The following is a 6,020-nucleotide window of genomic DNA, read 5'->3' on the forward strand; positions in this document are numbered from 1 at the left end:
ATGATACATTGGCATCATATGTTAATTTCTACACAATTTCATAATCAATAGTGTGATCTTCAAAGAGCTTAAAGTGGATTTTGAAAAGTCTAACAAAAGAATATGGGGGTCCCCATATTTTATGAACGTTCACAAACAAAAATCTTCGAGGGCAGGGATCATTCTTCTAGCATCAATAAGACCAAATTAAATCTTAAAAAAATGGAGGTTCAGTTTAAAATTAAATTGACTAGAAGAAATCTAGAAGACTATGTATGATTTGTTGAGAACGTTGATTAAACCAAGTCAATTAATTAATTAAAAAAACCAAATGAATGAAGAACAACAATGAAATCTACTAGCACATTAACTTGACTAGATCAACACCAAGCAAGGAGATTACTCATATTCATGAATATTAAGACAACTAAACAAATGTGAATGGAAAATGGATGTCTATATGGTATTTGATGAACAAAATGAGTCAAATGGATAATGGCATTGGTTAACAAATGGGAAGTTGAATAATTTTTGTAATCAAACGGACACCAGAGAAACCAAATAGATATGGCTTTTACAGGTGATCAATAAGAAGGAAAACTACAAGTTGAGAGGACTAGAGAGATAAGAGGGCTGAGGATTAAATAATTTGACTTTAAAAATCAAGTGAAAGATAACAACTAGCTTGAATTTATTGTCTTTATAATAGAAGGAAGTTCATTATGAAATGACATACCTTGCATTTGTTCTTAAGCGTATTATGTGTAGAAGGAACTTCATTATGAAAATGACATACTTTGCATTTGTTCTTAAGGGTATTATGTACGGTCAAACATAACTTCGTGGTTGTAGAATCTCAAAAGTGATAGAAATTTACAATTATAATACTTACTAATCAACATTGAACATAGTGGAGTTTTATTCCCAATGAGTGTTTTCCTTAAAAAACAAATTTAGATGTGTTATAACATTTAGATGTGTTATGCATGTTATAAGATTGATCCTCCATTCCCTATTATGAAATAGGGAAAAAGTATAATCCATAATATTTACTAAACATATTTGACCATTACAATATCTATATGGCAGTTGCATCAGGTGAATTTGACTTAACTCATTAAAAAATATATCACTTATAGTGTCTCTCTATCTCTTATACATTACCTATTGTGTGCTTATTTTCCATGTACCATTGGATGTGCTCAATCTCTTGCGTGTCTAAAATTTCTTTGATGCACCACTTTGCTGCATGTTTAACTCTTCTTATATGTTATATTTCATTACCCTTACATTTATATTTAACTTATAAATAAGTTCACACACCAGCTAAGAAGACTAAAATTTAACTTTTAAATAAGTTCACACAATGACTCAGAAAATTAAAAGAGATATGCAATAAAAAAGAAAATGAACATATATATATATATATATTATCCTACTTTGTGATGTGATGAGTCCACAATTATGTAGTTATACTATAAATTCCATGCTATATCATCCATAACCATGATAAACTTGAAAGATTTAAGAGGTTGAAATAAACCTTATATATTAAAATATTCTAAGTTAATTTGGGAAGTTATACTATTCCATTCTAGTTTATTCACAAGCATGATAAACTTAAAATAAAGACTTAATATTTAAGAGGTTGAAATAAATATTAAAATATTTCAACCTCTTAAGATTTAAGAGGTTGAAATAAACGTTATATATTAAAATATTCTAAGTTATTCTAAGTTAATTTGGGAAGTTATACTATTCCATTCTAGTTTATTCATAAGCATGATAAACTTAAAGGATTCAAGATGTTGAAAGAAACGTTATATGATAAAATATTCTAAGTTAGTTTATCCAAAAGATAAGGCCGGGTCATGGGCTTTTCATAATGTAATTATGAATAATCATATTAAAGGACTTTAATATAGAAAACACAGGTCAATGATAGAGGTGATATTTTTTTATTTTTTTATTTTAATTATAAATTATTATAATAATTGGGGGTAACTACGGGGAACGGATGCGGACTGCTAGGGTTTGCGCAGACAGACAGCGCTGACAGGGGACATTTGCAGGGAGCAGACGGTGGAAGGCTGAAGACGAATAGCCAGGGCGGCGACCTCCGCGGCAGCCGCGTTTTCTGTTTTCTGAATCTTCAGTGGCAGAGCTGGGGTTAAACCCTAATAACAAGCTCTGAGCGGAATGGTAGAACCAAAGGGGGGGGGAGAGATCCCCTCCTTCAAAAACGTGGTAATAGGAGAAACCAGCGCAGGAGGGGCACAACAGAACAATAAGGAAAGTTTTGCCCCAGTAATGGGCAATCTGTGGCAGAAAAGGATGAGAGGAAAATGTCTTCCTAGGGCACAAAAGAAACCAAGATATGTCATTCCTTGCAACAAACTGGAGGAATACAACTGTTACATGAAGGACCATGCCCTAATATGTAAGTTTATAGGATACTGGCCTTCAGAGAAGGAGTTATACAGATGGATTGATCAGAGATGGAGACCTAGAGGACATGTGGATCTCAAATTGGGAGCTCAAGGTTTTTTCACAGCCATCTTCACGAATCTGGAAGACAAGAACAGGATCTTTGAGGAAGGGCCATATTTCTTGAACAACGCAGGCCTATTCATGAAATATTGGGAAGAGAGATACAACCCAGAAAAAGAAAAACTGCTTGATGCCCCAGTCTGGGTTAGACTGTTTGGGCTTCCTGATGAATTCTGGGACCCTGAAATTTTGGAAGGAATAGGTAATTCAATAGGGAGCTTTGTTAAAATTGCAGAGGCTACAAAACGAGGCAAATACAATGCCTATGCGAGGATCTGTGTTTACATGAATCTGGCAGAACCCCTCCCTGAAAGCATTGAGCTGGAGTATCATGATGAAGTTTGGACGCAGCCAATCGATTACGAACACATCCCCTTCAGATGCCGCAACTGCCATGAATATGGCCATCTATATAGGCAATGCCCGCTGAATAAAGAGGAAGAGTCAAAGAAAGGTCAAGAGAAAATGGAGGAGCAAGAGAAAGGTTTTCAGCAGGTTACAAGGAGAAGGAGGCAGAATAAAGAGGGACTAAAAACTCAATCCCAAGAGAAACCTAATCACATAAATAGTCAAAACAGGTTTCAGGTGCTGCAGAGCGAAAATGAGGGTTATGAAGTAAATTTGGAGGACGATGAAGACCCAGGGAACTCCCCCATGGAAATCGCCGGCGAGGAGAAAGGAAAGGAAAAAAACTCAAGCAAAATAAGCAGCAAACAACCAGAGGAAAAGATGGAAGAAACAGCAGTGGAATCCCAGATGGAAGTGGAAAATCAAATCGAAAGCGAGGTTGAAGAGGAGAAAATCATGAAAAGGTTAATCCAGGAGTGGAAATATCTTGACAACAGATTTATACCTGAAAAACAAAAACAGCTGTATAAGGAAGTCTTCCAGAAATACAAGGAGAGAAAAGGGGAGAATTTAGATAAACAGGTAATGGCAGGAGGTGAACAGGGGAATGAAGCGACGGGAATGGGCAGTTCTGGCAAAAGCAGCAGGAAAAGAGGACGGAAAACGATGAATGAAACTATTCAGACTGTGGGAGAAACGCTGATAAACTCCGGAAAGGTGATACCTCTGTCTGAGGTATTTTTCCCCTCCTTCCAAAAGTTTTAAATGATTGTTATTAGCTGGAATATTAGGGGTTTGAACAGTAAGGGGAAACAAAGGTATATGAAAGATAAGTTGAAAAAAGAGAAGCCCAGCATCATGATTTTACAGGAGACAAAAATTTCGGTACAGCAACTTGAAGAAATAATTGAAAAAAGCAGATTGCAATATAAAGTGATAGGGCAAGATGCTATCGGTTCTGCAGGGGGTATTGCAGTTCTATGGAACCCGAATGAGATCATCTTAGATAGTTGGACCAGTATGAGTAGAGTCCTCACTGGTCTGGGTAGGATAGTAGGGACTAAGGAACAGGTTGTCATTTCCGGGGTTTACGGCCCCCCTACTCCTGGGGAAAAAGAGAATTTTATAAACAGTTTAAAAACCATCCGCAGACTTTATCCTGAAGCGGCTTGGATCATCGGAGGCGATTTTAATTTGATCAGATCCTTAGAAGAGAAAAAAGGAGGGGTGAGGAAGATGGACCACTTCATGGACAGATTTAATGAAATGATAGAGGACTTAAGACTAGTTGATGTTCGGACCATTAATGGGATCTGCACCTGGAACAATAGGAGGGGGGGTAAAAACCAAATTGCTTCAAGACTGGACAGATTCCTAGTATCAGAAGCCGTCATGAATAAGGATGTTTTTGTAGAAGCCAAGATCATTCCTTCCCTGGGATCTGACCACTGGCCGATCAGATTAGAGGTGGATATTAAAAAGAATCGGGGGAAGAAACCCTTCAGATTCGAAGCCTTCTGGTTGAGGGACCCTGAATTCATCAAGAAAGTAGAAGAATGGTGGAAACAAAGTAAGGTGCAGGGCAGAGGGAAAATGCACACGTTCCAATTGAAACTGAAAGAGCTGAAAGGGAGAATTAAAAAATGGAACAAGGAGGAGTTTGGCAACATTCTGGAAGACAAACAGAAATTAGAAGGGGAAATGGAGGATCTGCAACAGAAGATGATTTTAGAAGGCAGAACAGAGGAAAGCACCAACAGAGAAGGAGCAATTCTTGGCAGATTGGAAGAGAGACGGAAGCAAGAGGAAATCTTGTGGCGACAAAAATCAAGAATAAAGTGGTTAAGGGAGGGGGAAAGAAACACTAAATTCTTCCATCAGGCTATGGTCAAACATAGACAGGGAAATAGAATCCTATCCATTAAAGGTAAGAATGGGGAAAGAGTGGTGGAGCAAGCTGAGATTGAACAAGTCTTAATGGATCACCATAAAGAAATTTTAACTGAACCTCAAGTTGATAGAACGCGAGCCATTCAGGAGATCTGCTCGGCCATTCCCAGCTTGGTTACCGAGGACCAAAACAAGGCGCTGATGAGAGCTGTGACCTTAGAGGAGCTGGAGGAAACAGTGAAAGCAATGAAGAAAGGTACTGCTCCAGGCCCGGATGGCTATACGGTGGATTTTTACCAGGCAGGATGGCACTTCTTGGGGAGAGAAATTCTGGATCTTGTTGAAGAATCAAGGATGCACCAAAAGGTATGGCCTGCCCTTAACTCGACTTTTTATGCTCTCATTCCTAAAGGTGATAACCTTGAGGATGCCAATGGTTTTAGACCTATAGCTCTGTGTAATGTCATTTACAAGATCATAACATCCCTGATTGCCAAGAGATTAAAACCCCTCTTGGACAGTTTAATCTCGGCTGAACAAACAGGTTTTGTGGAAGGCAGACAGATCCTTGATGGATTAGTTGTTACTCAGGAAGTTATTCACTCCCTAAAAGTCAAAAAGCAAAAAGGAATGATGATCAAATTAGATTTGTCAAAGGCATATGATAGATTAAACTGGAATTACTTGGAAAGAGTCCTGGAAAGCTTTGGTTTTCATAGGAGGTGGATTGCTTGGATTCATAATCTGATTTCTTCTCCCAACTTTTCTATTCTTGTTAATGGAAGCCCTACGAAAATCTTTAATGCCTCCAGAGGTATCCGACAGGGAGATCCGCTGTCCCCTTTCTTGTTCATTTTAGCTGCTGAAGGCCTGGGTCGCTTCATTAAACAAGAAAGAGCAGCGAACAGATTAAAAGGCCTTAAAATCTGGGGAAACAGCCTTCCTCTAACTCATCAACAATTTGTTGATGATATTATGTTATTTGGAGAACCAACGGTCAAAGAGGTAAAGCATCTCAGGAGAATCCTGGATCTGTTCGCGGAGGCCTCGGGGCTGGAAATCAATAGAGATAAATCTTGTATCTTCATTTTCAACACAGTGGATCAGGTGAAAACCCACCTCATTAGATTACTGGGCTTTAAGAGAGGTGAATTACCCACGAAATATTTGGGTAATGTTTTGGACTTTACCTCTAAAAGAATGAAAAATTGGCAAGGTGTCTTAGATAAATTGAGCAACAAGGTTGCAAGCTG

This window comes from Pinus tabuliformis, chromosome 1_1 (assembly GCF_031772625.1).
Source record: "Pinus tabuliformis cultivar Carrire ecotype Pingquan chromosome 1_1, CPIR1, whole genome shotgun sequence".
NCBI classification, from domain to species: domain Eukaryota; kingdom Viridiplantae; phylum Streptophyta; class Pinopsida; order Pinales; family Pinaceae; genus Pinus; species Pinus tabuliformis.